General features: G+C 34.7%; 1 long non-coding RNA gene across 1 annotated transcript; it reads left to right on the top strand.

The window, feature by feature from the left end:
* Positions 1-339: 339 nt before the first annotated feature.
* Positions 340-16,138, top strand: LOC145684836 (uncharacterized). The gene is made up of 3 exons (XR_014131409.1): positions 340-423; positions 5,699-5,783; positions 15,992-16,138. It is a non-coding gene; the product is annotated as an uncharacterized LOC145684836 (long non-coding RNA).
* Positions 16,139-16,296: the final 158 nt, after the last annotated feature.

Consider the following 16,296-nt stretch of genomic DNA (forward strand, 5'->3'; position numbering starts at 1 on the left):
TGTTTTTGATTCTGTCTTGAACTATAGGCCCACATTTCATATAGCGTTGATGCAAAAAAAAAAATAATAACGTTAACATTTCAATAAACTGTAAGAAAATGAACTTAACTATAATGAGAATTTAAAATTTATAGGCCTTCTAATGCAAAAAAATCAACATGACCTCGTTCGAAGAAATACAGCCTAAGATATCAAGAGCAAAACAACAGGAAACGTCACCACATCCTGGCTAATGAGCAATATTTGATGTAGCATATAAGAATATCAACCAATAAGAGATTCTATTTTATTTCCATTTCCTGCAGCAAATCTACCCCTGAATTGAAAGGAGACGAATTGATAATACCAAAAGCATCTTTGGCTTGAAGTTCCTATCTCGACGGACGTTAGAAATACTGTTCCAATACACACTGACAAAAATAAGTAAGTTAATTATTTGTTACTACATAATTCTACTTGAATTTTTCTATTGTAATTCTTTTGATTTAATTCCGCTTACACACTCGGCGGGTATTGATATTCATGAGACAGTTTGTGTAATAACGCGTCATGAGATGTAAGCTATTTGAATAACATGTAATGTTTAAAAATTTGATCGTTAGCTAAGCTGTACAAAAAGTTTCACTGCGGTTTTTCTCTAATTTAATTTCACTTTTTCCAGTTGATAGTTCTCAATGGACTGTTGCTGAGATAATTGTTGATTCTATGACAGAACGAAATTTCAAGTTTCCATTCGTAGTCCTTTCAGAGAGTTTGTTCTGCTACAATGTTTTTCTCGCACAGCTGTACCAAATGCGAAATTATTAAGTTTGTTTGTGAATGGCCACTTCGCGACCAAAAGTTCCTGGCCTTACTCTGTGATCAGCTATGATATATTTCGATATATTGTATATTGTCTAAATATTCTACGTGAAGTATACTTTGCATTACATATAATTTCATAAAATCACAAGAAAAACAGAAATCCAGAGATTGCTTCCTACTTTAAAAAAATATTCATATGCAAATTTGATGACTTCAGAATCAAAAATGATTGTAAGGTGTAAACATTAGTACGCACTCTTAGAAAAAATGTTTTTATAAAATTAGAAAAAAATATCTGATAATTTACGAAAAATAATGTGAAGGGCTTAAAATAAAAGGAATTTATTGCTTTGTAAAATAAGTCCCGGAAAGAAATAATATGAGATAAGAGTGAGATGTATTAAAATCTTTTAAGAAATTACTTCAACAAAAGCATTAAAAACAGAAAACAAAAAAAGTCCTAAAGAAGGTTATTATTATTATTATTATTATTATTATTATTATTATTATTATTATTATTATTATTAGTAGTAGTAGTAGTAGTAGTAGTAGTAGTAGTAGTAGTAGTAGTAGTAGTAGTAGTATTAGTATTAGTATTATTATTATTATTATAAATGCTTTTGTTGAAGTCGGTTAAAATTTAAAAAAGAACTAGTTTATTTTCTTATGTTTAGTGCGTTTTTGAAGTATGTTGTTTTTCTTTTAGGATAATTAAATTTTTTGACGTATACCTTACCCCTGTAGTTTAGTTGCATACCTAAAGTAAAAGGTAGAACACCAAGTTCTTATAAAGTAGGCCAACCTACCACACATGCATGACATTATATATAAAGACAGCGAGTGTGTGTGGTTCAATAGAATACTAATAAATAATAAATACTGCAAAATATAACCAAAGCAACAAAATACAGAAGGAATTGGTATGATGAATAATGTTTGAGGAAACACTACAATCATGTCGCAATGTTTAATTTTACGTATGGTAATTATCTTTAATGAGAATCATGGCATGTGATTTATCAGTTTTGTAGCACTTTGTAGCATTTTATAGCACCTTTCTAGCCTTAACGTTTGTGAGATTAAGATGCTTAATTTTTTGTATCACCATCGAAAGAGGTTAGTCTCTTATGACCACCACGGTTGAGTGTCATTCTTAGTTTACAATAACGCAAAACCTTGCTGAAGGTGATCAGTTGTAATGTTTGAGCATTTGCCCACAATTAATTCCATGATATGTCTAATATCCCTAACTTTTACAGCATACATAACAGACTTCACATGGCCCTACATGTAATAGTAAAGTGGGAGCAGGTCAGGGAACCCTAGCTGACCATTAAAAAAACATAAACTTACCGATTAATTAATCCTTTAGGAAACTGCTGATCGATATATTCTCGGACACAGAAACTATAGTGCGATGGGGTGCTATCATGCTGGAAGAACTTGCTGGAGCTTCATGACCCATCCTCCGACAGCAGTGATGTTAAGATATCGCCCTTTGGGTTACATTAATGAAACAAATCATATATATATATAAGTACGAGGTGTTTTAAATTAAATAACGAGACTGGTGTCATAAATGTGATATATTGCAAAGAAAGTTAGAATTGACTGTTATCTCCTTCAATATACTCCCCTCCCCTATCTATATACAGCTCCATATGTGCCTTCTATTGTTCAAAGCAATGCTGTAGGTCATCAGATGTCACACTGTTCAACAACTCTGTAGTTTTTCGTTTCACCTCTTCCACAGACTGAAAAGGTGTTCCCTTCAATGCACTTTTCACTTTTGGAAATAGATTAAAATCACAGAGAACCAGGTCTGGAAAATGCGAAGGATGGTCGAGCACAGGTAAGAGCTTGGATGCTAAAAACTCCTTTACTGAAAGAGATTTATGTGCAGGCGCATTGGCTTGGTGGAGGATCCATGCATCACTCTTTCACAAATCCGGTCTCTTCTTCCTTATTCATTCCTTCAGCTTGATTAGGACTTCCTTGTAGTAGATCTGATCCACCGTTTGACCCTGAGGCACCTCCTGATATCGAAAAAAAGATGAGCGTTGCCTCATCTTGCGACTTGCTCATTCGTGCTTTTTTTCATTCTTGGCGATGTGGGAGTCTTCCAGTGCATAGATTGACGCCTACTCTCGGGGTCACAGTGGAAAATCCATGTTTCATTACATGTGATGACACATGTTAGGAAGTCTGGTTCTGCTTTGAGTCGTTTCATGACGTCACAGCAAATGGTCTTTCTAATGTCTCTTTGTTCCTGAGAGAGCTTTTTCGAGACAATTTTTGCACAAACTTTTGTCATGTTTAAATTGTCATGCAAAATTTGTCTTACTATCTCTTTGTTCATGTTCGTCATGTCTGCGATCGTTCGAATGCTCATACGTATGTCGTTCCGCACAAGTTCATTAATTTTTTGAACATTTTCATCCGTTCTTGAACTCAAAGGGCGGCAGGGTCGTTCATCATCTTCAACCCTCTCACTACCTTCTGAAAATCGCTTGTGCCATTCAAGATCAACAACACATTATTAGCTACCTCCCCCAACGATCCTGGGCGACAGGAGGTGGGTAGTGTGGTTATTTAATTGCGACACCTCATGTATATATATATATATATATATATATATATATATATATATATATATATATATATATATATATATAGTGGCCCATTTTAATCTTTACACGGAAATATCTCGAAAACGGTTGAACGTAAATGAACGTAAATGAACCTAACAAAACCTCAAACAGAAAATGCTATGGAGACTTCGAATGGGGTTGTCGAAGTGCCCTCCAGGGCCTCCCTTCATGGGGACCCAGGGCCCAACTTTAACATTTTAAATTGAAACATGGGACAAGTGGCACCTCGTTCGATTTATCTTTAAAAATTAAAAGCGCTGTGGCAAAAGATTGTTCATGTGGATCACTATTTTCAAAATGACCATCAAGACATAGTACTTGTATCAGATAAACCTCCAGTGCCCATAGAATGAAAACGGTTATAGATAAATGAACAGAACCAAAATTCGAATAGGAAACCACAGAGGGTATTTATCATTTCACGGCTCGAAAATGTTGCAAGAGAGAAAAAGATGATTGCAATGAAAGTACTATAATGCAAAGGAGGGAATCTAATTCGTAGAAAATTATCGCTCCAACCTTCCTTCGTAGGTGCGTGAAGCGGAAAAGAACGGTGAAATTGCAAATGAGAACCTTAGGTTCTGCAAATTGAACCTACGCAACAACATTTTCTGAAATGTGTTTTTTTTTATTAAGTGATAGATACCTCTGTAATGAAAAAAGTAGATAAAATTCGTGTTAAAATGTACCTTCCATTTTGATTCCAGGCAGTAGCGTAGGCAGGAATTTATTTTGGGAGGGGTCCAAACTTAATATGAGGGTATTTTATATTAAAATTCCTAAAATTTTGGCTAAATTTACACACAAGTCGAAATTTCGGAGCGAGTCTGAACCTCCAGGACTCACCCCCTGCGTACGTCCCTGATTCCAGTCAATGACTTAATGCAAAAATGAATCAACTAAAATGCGAAACCAAATTGACAAAAATGCAATTTTAGAAAAATGGCCACAAACGTTGGTTTTGTTTAACAGTCGTCTGCACAATATTGGTTCGATTCTTTTCCTTCTATGTCTTCTTGCATGTGATAGAAAATGAGGTTCACTGAGATGTTGTCCACAGTTACATTCCGAATAACTTTCAGCAGTAATTTCAGTTGTTATCCTCAGTAACGAAATGGTACATACTGATGCAAATGCCTCCCAAACATCTTGCACGCATTGCGTTTAATTATCAGGAGTGAAGGAAGGGCTTCAAAATGTTTGCAAGTTCCAAAAATGTGTTATTATTAAAACCTTTGCTTCGCATTTCGGAAGATTCTTTTTTCCCCATCTAACCACACTTTGTAATACGAATTAGTGTTACCCTTGAAAGTAAACTTTACTTTATTTTTATTCATTATAGTACCAGCGATTTGTACCCACAAATGATTCAGACAAGTCATACGGCAACACAACAACACCATTGAATGTGCTCCATGACATTCCCTACTTGAGCATATGTTCGGTTCATTTATGTTCAACCGCTTTCGAAAAATATTCGTGTAAAAATTAAAATAGGCCACCCTGTATATATACTGTTGTATCTTATAATTGGAAGGGCAATACTTCTGTATTCATTTTATTTGGTAATTAGGTAAAGAAAGAAAGGTCAATGGTATAAAAATAAATCTGTTAAATAGGAAATTTAAAAAGCCCGTATTGAAGTTGTTTTCAGAAGCTAACCCGAAAATGTATTTCGTTGTTATAAACGACAGACAAAAACAATAAGAATGCAACAGTGAATAAGTTTAATGGTAGTTTATAAAAGACAAGTTTATATATAAAAAAAGATAGAGAGAGAAATCATTTTAAAAAAACAAAGGAAAGAAATGTAACTTTCTATTTTCTGTTTATATTAATTGAGGATAAATAATATGGAACTTTCATTGTATTATATTAGTACTTTCAGTACACCTCATACTAATTCCTGCACAGATTTTTTTTTAGTAAGAGTTAACTAGGGCAATGATTTCGTCCAAGTTGATTAAGGGAGTCCATCCCTTAGCATGTTAATGGGTAACGGTGACTAATGACTGTGTCCGTTAGTGCATAAGGTAGCTTATAAACGAAAGCGAATATTTTAATCGTTTTCCAATTTTGCACTAAATAGCTACAAAAATTCTCTCTACTGAGCGTGTTAAAGAAGTCAATCGTTAAAGTCTTATCCGATAACGGTGACTTATGTTTCTATGTTAAATCTCTCTTCAACACGATAACTCTTCAATGAGAGTGACTTTTTTTTTTTTTTTTTTTTTTTTGCAAAGGTAGTAGAAGTTATAGACCTCGTCTCTAGATGGCACCAAATTTAATCCAACAGTTGACATCTACCGGTCGAATTTAAAACATTTGGTAAGTGATCCTTTAGTATACGCTAGTGTTTAATTTTGAATTAGCTTATATTTATCTCTGTTAGAAGTATATGTCTAGTGTAATCATCAATAGAAGTCAATCAACTACATATGTATATATGTAATCTGAGCTTTCTCCTTAAGTATATTTTTACGTGTAAATAACTATATGTGTAATCTGTTTTAGCAGATGAACTGTAGATTAGCATTGGCAACGAATCATATACTTTCTAACGCCATTAAATGTTTCTTCTTTCTCCATTTTCTCAAATGATATACATAATAAGGATTTACTCTGAAACACGGGCGTCTCTGGCGGAGAGAACAGGGAAGATGTGTCCTCCCACAATGTTTTGTTGAAGAGGTGAAATGGTCCAATGCTGATCCATATGGAAGATGATCGGATGGTGTGATTGAAATGTCCGAGATAGTTCGAGATGAGCATTAAACTTGAAACAATGAACCAACGAGGTGCATTGGGAATAATTGGTTACAAGAATATGAATGGAAGTAATTTGAAAGCATGAACATATTGTTGGAGAAGAAATTATATTCCAAATGACATGTGGAAGCCATAGCAGAATTAAAACAAAGAAACAAAAGGAAGACGAAATTAATGGGTTGTGTTAAAAGTATAATCCCTATATCAATCGAAGAAGTTACCTAAGAACCATAACACTTGTAAGCTTAAATCTGTGGCAGCAATGGAAGAAAAATTACGATAAATGCATGAGTTAAGTGATATCATCATTTCTACGCATAGCTTATATACAAGAATCTAAAACTCACAATTCAGGTTCTAAACAATACATCTGTTACATATAGAAAGCACAGGGTGATGTAATTATGTTTTCCTTTATTTCCATAGTTTTTTTTTTACTTATCTTTGATCTATTTGGTTTTTAAATTTTCCTCTTTAAGAAACTTAAACAAAAGTTTCAATTCTCTCTTTCATTATAATATATTTATAAGACAGTACAAAACATACCGTAACAACTGTAAGCTCCATATGGGTCTCACGATTTTGGAACCCATTGGAAACAAATGAACAACAAATACTGCCGGCAATACGTCATGCTTATTTTATCCATTCTATTGGTAAAGCTAGTATGTGGATCCCGTTGGCCCACAATTCATGGGAATTCACATTTACTCATAATTTTGACGTAAATTTAGTTAGAATCTGCTAGCATTCTAGTCGTCCCCGTCCTTCATCCCAATTTTAACATATCAGAGACGCCCATGCTCTCAAATATCCTAGTTTCTTCTACTGAAAGTGGTCCTTCAACATGTCTTCAACATGAATATTCTGTTAAGTCATATTTAGTCATTGTCGTCTTTCTAGTGTCGTAATGTAAAACTTAATCAGAACTTACTTCAGTGTTAATTTCTCCTTATTAAGTAGCCTTGTTATCGAATAACAACATCAATTGGTTTTTTAATCGTTTTCTCAACTTTTTGATAAATTATGCGTAAGGATTTAGGTTCATTAATATCATTTTATTTACTTCGATGAGATCCGTAATTGCCATATGCTCTATCTTTTGACAGTTTGTTTTCATGAAGTGCTTAGAAAATTGTAGAATTTTCTTAATTTATTTGTTTTCTGTTTTTGATATCTTAAGTTAAAATTTGTCAAGATGTTTAGTGGATTCGTACTGTTTAAGAAAAGAAGAAAGAATAATAGTAGTTTTATACATACTGACACAGTCACAGATATAATTTATTCTACCATTTATCTCTTCTTTTACCAATAATTGCATAAGAATAGACCCCATGTTAGACTCTCGATTCTTAGATAAGAACGTTTACTTATGAGATCTTGTAGTACTCATCTATTAATTAGCAGAATACACGTTCTTCGCACGGGGAAAATATGTATCATTTTGGACATAAAGGGCACAAAATTGTCTTAGGGACCAAAAAGCTATGAATCCGACACCAATATCGGTCAACTTCAATTATTTTTACATGTCAGGATCTCTTCTTAGTAATACTAAAGAAGGCTGAATTTGAATTTAAACGGAATCGGAAGTGTCATTGTTCATCTCTGCAACCCCAAAAAACTATGGGTTCAACGTGATATCGGGCTTTTTCGATCAGCTTTACATTTCACCCTTTCCACAATTTGCGGGGCTAAATTTGGGTTTAAACGGCACCGGAAGTGTCACTGTTCATCTCATCGATCCCGAAAACTATCTATTCGACACTAATATCGGTCATTTTCGATCACTTTATATATCTCCCTCCTTCCCCTCCTCCAAGTTACACCATCAGAGTGAAATGATAATAAACCATCCCAGGTCTGAACTGTTTCTATGTTGAACATTTGCTCGAATCGGTCGGGTAGTTCAAGAGTTGTTAAGTCACAAACATAGTTACTTTTATTTTATATATGTATAGGGGTAGTTGGAGTAAGTGGAGACACGTTTTCCAACGTGCAACTTTCAACTACTGTACGAGTAATAGTTTTCGGATTACCAAACTGAAAGTATGGTCATATTAACTTTGGGTTGTACACTTGATAAGCATATTGTCCATTTTGAGGCAATGTAAATATTTGTTCCACAACAAAATGTTTACTAAAAATCAGCTAATCTCCCCACTTACTCCACTTTTGGGTGTAAGTTGGGATAACCCTGTTTCCTCCCATATATTAAAACGATCAATAAAGAAGGGAAAGTGGGGATAGAGTACCTGTTGACTACTGCTCATAGGTCCAAGTTTCATATTTCTGCTGCAGATCTAGCCAGGGATAAAATCACTTTGAAACTGATAATGTGGGAAATGTAGCGGAAAAAAAGTAACGTCAATATTTCAAAAATATATTTTATTTTTTGTTCAGAAAACTTTTATATTGGAAATGTTTGCTGGACATCATTTACTTATCCCAGAAACAATGAAATAATAAAAAATATATTATTATAGTTTGCCCTGAGGCTTGATATTTAGTGCGCGGAAAGTGGAGAGAAAAAAAAAATCAGGTTTAGTCTAGTACAAAAAAAAAAGACCTCCTGATGAGGTACGTCTCTCTGAACTATGATAACCAAATAATGAATGCTAACAAATCTACTGGTGCATAACAGGTCCAAAAATGGACAAATAAGAATAAATGTACATTACACCATGAAGTCTGTGTAGATTCATAGGTCGGTGCCTTAAAAAACAATGACTATTATTGAGCATTGTATGGCATCTAATACAAATCTATTTATAGTTTATAGGATACAAGTAGGGTCTACACAAAACACTGACTGCATGAACTAGATTTGAAGTCTACAGTTTTGACTTAAAGTAACGATAGTGTATTTCATTATCACCTACAATAGAAGACTTAATTACGAAAGGCATCACACTATCAAACTTAGCAGGGCCAAAGAAAATAGCCCTTTAGTGTACAGTATCTACATCTTCTCGAAGTGGAAAACGAAATTGCATGCCAATTCGTTCAAAGAACTTTATTTCATACACATTTTTACTAACTGACTTTATGACTCTGACAATAGACCCCTTATACGAATTTTACACGCTATCAGCCGCATAATACTATTTTTCTTTCACGTGCTCTAAACCAGGCATTGCACTGTCTTCATCATCTTCGATATATTATCGGAAATATCTGCATTTGTGTCCGTGTCTCCACTTACCTACAGGTATAAAATTTGTATCCACACTTACCAACAAAAAATGTGGGCTAAGTGGGGCTAAGTGGGGCTAAGTGAGGACACCTCAATTGTACATATACTGACAACCATAACACAGTACATTCAATTTGTATAGGTAACTTATCATCTCTTCTTAACTGTACAATGTTTTTCCCAGGTGCTTCTGTGACAATTATCTCAGGATAGCCAAACGCTTCAAGATCTACGAAAGTTGATCGCATGCTTAAACAAGGAGTCATTTTCGGCATTGGGGTATTCTTGTATACCCTTCATATCAGTTAAAACCACTCTATCAGACGAATGGCACTATATCCAAACTTTAAATTTAGAGGAACTCTTTTCATATTTTTCTACCACATTTTAGAAAACGCGCCAATCTCCACTTACAACTACCCCTATATATATATATTGTAATATCCTATGTGATGTCGTAAACAAGCAATTCCACACATCAATGTTTACAAACACCACCACATGGTTCAGCAAGAGGATCTCGCACCAGAGGGACCTATAATTGCATGCAGACGACGGCTCCTGGCCCCACCCAGAAGTTTTGCAATATATATATATATATATATATATATATATATATATATATATATATATATAGATAGATAGATAGATAGATAGATAGATAGATATAGATATAGATATATAGATATATAGATAGATAGATAGATAGATAGATAGATAGATAGATAGATAGATAGATAGATAGATAGATAGATAGATAGATAGATAGATAGATAGATAGATAGATAGATAATGATTCAATTTTACTGCCTGGAAACTATTGCCATTCCTGAGATATGCGAGAAGAATGTTGTTTCTCAGTTTCTCAGGTGGAATTTTAGTGGATGAGTGGTTAATATAGTGGCTTCATAGGCCAAAGGCCTTTAGTTCGAAACTTATCTCCGGAAGCTTTTCTTAAAATTTTCAAATTCTCCAAATATTAGATCTTTCTCTCCCTGTGCCATCATATGATGCTTGAAAGAGAGTTCCTGTACCTCTCTCTCAATGTCGTCCACCACGAGCTTACATGGGCTCTCACTCTTGAACCAGAATACAAGCGCTCTCTCTATTAATGGACCATCCTGGCTTCCTATAACTTCGCTGTTAGTAGGCTGCAGATATTTAGATCCTTCAAACCGAATATATACACACAATAAGAGTATATTTTCAATGTTTATTCCTCGAAATTATTGGGATTCTAAGATGTGGAAGAGAAATATAGTTTAACACTAATTTTTTCAGTGGGTGAGTGTTTAACGACGTTTATAACTGATAATTTCTTCGTTCGAAACCCGTCAACGAAAGTTGTGGGTTTTTCTAATTCTTCATTCTCCATATGTTAAGATCTTTCCCTACGAAAACATCTATTGCTTCAATAAAAGTTCTCCACCTTGCAATGACAACTGCAAGTGTAAAGCTCATCAGTTTTACTGGGAACTTATAATTCTTATTATGCTTCGGAAAATTACAATTTTCCTCAGACTATGGACAATATCCGATCATTTGCTTTGTCAGTTTTAATCTGGTAGACGTAAATGTATTCCTCTCTGTCCCCATACTTGAATCTCTCTCCCTCCTCTCTCTCTCTCAATGTCGTCCGTCACGAACTGACGTAGCATTACACGTCAGACTCTTGAAATTAGATGTAAGCTTTTCCCAATGACCATCGTGACTGCCTTTAAATTTATTTTTAGTAAGCTGCGGATATTTAGGGATTTCAAACAGGAAACAGACACAACAGTCAATAAAACAGTCTCTTTCATCCTGCAAATTTCGATCTTCAACTAACTTCTTGCAGTGGGCGACCAATCACAGAAAAGTCTGGCAAAATTTGAGCAAGCCGGAATGTAAACAGTCATGACATCGCAAAAGATCTAAACAACCATCACAATGTTTAAATTATTCAGAGGAAGCTGGCTGAATAGTGTTTTTAGGCGTAAGTTGTATGCAACTCGCCTTATTTTGTTGAATTTCTGGTTGCAGTATATCGCAGGATGCTTTTTTTTCATTCGTTGCCAGAACTATTTGATTTTTAAAAATTATTTTTATTATCTTTCAATTGTTTTATATGCATAAACTTTCTTCGGAAATAGCTTATTCGATTAGTGAAAACTGTATCGAAATATGACCAACGCTTATCCAGATAATCGCGGACATACAAACATAGACATCAAAATGAGAACCTCCTTTGTTGAGTTGAGTTGAGTTGAGTTGATTTTAGTTTAGCGTCCCTTTCAGCAGCGAGGCTATATGAGACGTAGACCTACTGATTAAGGTGGAATCCGGACCACATGAGCTCCCGCTGGGAATCGAACCCGGATCTCCCACGCCAAAGGCGCGTATTCTAACTGCTTAGCCACGAGGAAGCTCCTCCTTTGTTGAATTTTGTTAATAAGAGCAACAATGAATTTCAAGATCTTTCATTCTACTGAAAGTTTTGATTCACGTGAATATTGTCTACTGAAATTTTAAGAAGGCATGCTGTTAGAGAGGTCTATGTTGAGGCCTTTCTTTCCGTTTCCGGGGTAATATTAATTTAAAATGTGTAAGGGTTATGTTCTTTATGTTTGAGTACTTTGAAATATCAGGATTATTCTTGCATTTTAAAAAATTAGATTGTTCTCACTGTTAAAAAGTGGTGTTGTTATAAAATTTAGCTTTTTTTTTTTTGTTTAATGTCTCACGAATATGCTCCGAGTCTAAGGAAGTAGGTGATGATACTGAATAGAATGATAGAATGAAAAAAGTGAGAGGGAACGTGAAAGCCCCGAGAAAATCTACGAACCAGGTTTTGTCCACCATAAAGCCTACTTGGAGCAAGCTGGGGTTGAACCAGTCAGTAGTGACTTCAGATAATTTTTACCTATGGGAGGATTTCAATTCGCAGAGGGTTTGCAGAGAGTAGAACTGCAAAAATACTGGTAGCCATTATTGATATGGATGCGCACGAGACGGGTTGAGTCGAGATTTAAGACTGTTTCGATTACTGTCTCAACTTTATGGGTTCTGTCTTGAATTTCGAGACGAGAAAAATTATAGGAAATAAAATATATAATTAACAAAAATAAGAATGTAGGTTTTCAACAAGAGCAACAAATCTCAAGTTATGACTAGAGGCAACTGACACTTGGACAAGACAACGGAAGTTGATGAGGGAGTATTTTCTAGTTTTTGAGCTGTCCGATTTTGTCAACAAATATTTTACACTTTGTGAAATTTTGATACTTTGCTAGTCATCAGTCGCGCCTCCATTTCTTTTTCATTTTTCAAAACATTGTGAAATTTTAAAATATTAAAATTTATTTGCCCATTTTCGATTAATTATGTATTTACATATTTTCTGAAACTGCACCGAGTGTCGTTTAAGCCAGACATGGAGACACCAGTTTTCTGAACAACAAAATTGTAAATTTAATGTTCTTACTATTCTTGCTCAATAACAAGATTCGGGAGGAGGTGATGGTTTGCGATTTGTAGGAAAAAGGAGAAAAACAAAATCGTGTTTCCAGTTCGTATTAATAATAATAATAATTAAACGACACATTGAGCAGTCCGGATACATGTTCATCTTTACATTCAATTCAGCTCAAGCCGCTTCCGACAGTTGTGAATGTTTGCGAAGAATTAATTGTCCAGTATTCAGGCTGCGACACAATCTGAATTGTTAAAACGCAAATGCAAGTTCCCTCATCTATCTATACAATTCCTGTGGACAATTCGAGCACATACTAATTAAGATCTTGCTAGCACTTCTGCTGTTTATAAACTTTGCCGACTCGGGTAGGAAAAAGAAAGAAAGAAGAAATATGAAGAAGCAAAGATGATCATTTTACAACTTGGACTGATTCGGGTTCATGTTCGCTATCTTCACTGGGACTTGTGTTCTTTAATCTCAATGAGGATCGCACTAGTTCCAACTTGGGCCCACTATTCACAGTGAGTGTGTTGCCGGCTCGATCTCAGGCTCATTAACCTCACTAGGACTTATTAACTGCTCGATCTTGCTATCCTCAATGAGTCTCACACTCACTAGTTATCTAGAAATAATGAGCTCCATATTCGGTGCCATAGAACGAAAGACTTAGGTTCATTAGGAAAAGTAACAATTTTATTATTTCTAATTCATTCTTAGAAATCAAAATATTTAGATACGATTCTGCAAATCATTTTTACGATTACATATTATTAATGTCATAGACTGCACTCACAAGAGGATACCACTATAATTGTTGTAAAAGTGACGAAGTATACACAAAATAATTCATTTGTGCTGGATATGGACTTTGAATTCATATCATTAGCCTCAAAATTTACTTTCGCCTCAGGCCCTGCAAATCGGCAGGAGAGCTCTTCTTACCAGCAATGTTTCTAATTTGTTTCAATTCGCTTGAGGCAATAACTTGTGAATTATTATATGACCATAATAGTTGTTTTGGGTTTACTTAAATTTGAACCCATTTCATGAGCCTGTAAAAATATTATGGAACTGGATTTTTTTTAAATTGTGTGGAGAATGAAAGGTGAGTAAAGTACATATGTATTCATAAGGAAGCTCACTTTAAGGGCTTCTGTGGTTCTGGCAACACCATTTTTTAAATCTTTTTTCAAGCTTTCATTTGAGAAGATGTAATATCTCCAGGCTTCTGAACAAGCTATAATACTGGAATAAAATGAGATGGACATTTTTCTTACAGTTCAGCGTTTAAATGCAAAATAAATTTTTTCCAGGAGTGAAAGTTCAATATTTCAGACAATCCACATTTCTGTTATATTGGAAACCGTTCCTTCCCGCTTCATCCTCTCACGGAGGGAGGTTAAAGCGATAATTTTCTAGGATTTAGATTTCCTCCTTTGCATTATGGCACTTTCACTCTAAAATTTTTTCCTCTGTTGCAACACTCTTTAGCCGTGGAATGATAAATACCCTCTGTGATTCCCTATTCGAATTTTTGTTCTGTTCATTTATCTTTAAAGTTAACCGTTTTCATATTAGTGGTACTGGACGTTTCACCTGATACAGGTACCATGTCTTGTGGTCATTTTGAAAATGGTGACCCATATGAACAATCTTTTGCCAGAACGCTTTTTAGGTTTCAAGATCCATCAAACGAGGTATCACTCGCCACATGTTTCCATTATAATGTTAAAGATGGGCCCTGTGCCTCCCATGACGTGCGACCCTGGGTGGCAGAGCGACAAACACCATTCGATTAGCTTCATAACATTTCCTATTTGAGTTTAGTTCATTTATGTTCAACCGTTTTCAAATTTGAATATACAACTTAATAACTTTTGAACCACCAGACTGATCTCAATCAATATTTCAACACAGATGAATTTGGGCTTGGGGTGGCTTTTGTCTATTGATTTTGATGGTGAAACTTGGTGGAGGGGATTGGAAAAGAGGGGGGAGGAAGAGAGATATAAAAACATAAAACTTAACTCTTGAACCACTCGATCGATCTCAATACAATTTTCAGCATAGATGAGTTTCCAAACTGGGATATTTTTTATCACTTCAGTTTAACGGTGTAACCTTGAGTTAGGGGCGAGATTATATATATGATCGAAAATGATCGATATCAGAGAGCGCTTCAATAATAGTACAAATTGACTGACTAACGGAACATATTACTAATTTTTCTTAATTTCATCCAGCGAAACGGGTAATCCAAATACAGCCCAGTAAGTTGAGGGAAGGGGCGGAAGGAGATATACAAATGTGCAAAAATAACCGATATCAGAGCGAGCTTAAGTGATAGTAAAAAGTGACCGACTAACAGAATACATTGCTCTTTTTTTTATTTTCACCAGGTAGTATGGACATAAATGGAAGTAACTATGTTTGTGACTTCGTAGCTATTGAACAAGTCGACCGATTTCGATTAAATTTTCAACAGACATGCAGTTCGGACCTGGAATGTTTCCCGTATTTCCACATTGATGGTGCAATTTAGGGTAGGAAAGAGTAGGGATATATGTAAAGGGTAGGGATATATATTTGTATTTGTAATCCTTTTGAAAATATAGCCTTTGAAAACGAAATAGTCTTTTATAGTAGCCACGTAGTATCTAGGGCGGGAAACGTTTTGTTTTAATTTGTAGTGTTTCTAGTGTTTGTTTTTCGTACTTTACGTTTAGAAAACATTTTCAACGAGTGATTACCTAAACTAGCTTATGACAGACTATATCCTTGACGAACGGGAAAAGGACGATTCTTCCGTATACAATTGCTTAATAATATATGCGTATGTGTATTTCTATTTTGGTATAAAACTGATACGATATAGATCTGGTTTTGTTAAGAAAATTTTCCACGTAACAGAAACAAATATCCATCAATCATCTGAATTATGTATAAGAAAGATATTTACTTCCTCGTGAGTGAACTGTGTTCTGGTCCAATCAATCTAATTATTTCAATATTAACAAAATATGTAATTTTTTTTTAAAATAGTTTTAGAATAATATTAAAATGATGATGCAAATTTCTATACAGCATGTAAGTCAATTCTCATTTTATTTATTTCAGATAATAATTTCTCAGAGAGCTTGGAAGTTATTTAACGTAAAGTGTGGGTGTAACTGAGTTAAACTAGACTATCTATTAAATCATAGACTTGAGAGTCAATATGAAGAACACACTGAATACCTTCGTTTGGCACGTTTTGTTCTGTATAATCCTCGTCGCGTCACGTGACGCCACTGCAATTATGAAGAACGAAATTCGACAATGTGTTCTAGTGCATTCTGTCAATTATTCGAAAATTAACTGTGGTCATAACTTTACAGCTATTGTTTATAAGGAAGATGTAGAACGACTGATTTTCACATTTG

Source organism: Thermobia domestica, chromosome 5 (assembly GCF_964235325.1).
Source record: "Thermobia domestica chromosome 5, izTheDome1.hap1.1, whole genome shotgun sequence".
NCBI lineage: Eukaryota > Metazoa > Arthropoda > Insecta > Zygentoma > Lepismatidae > Thermobia > Thermobia domestica.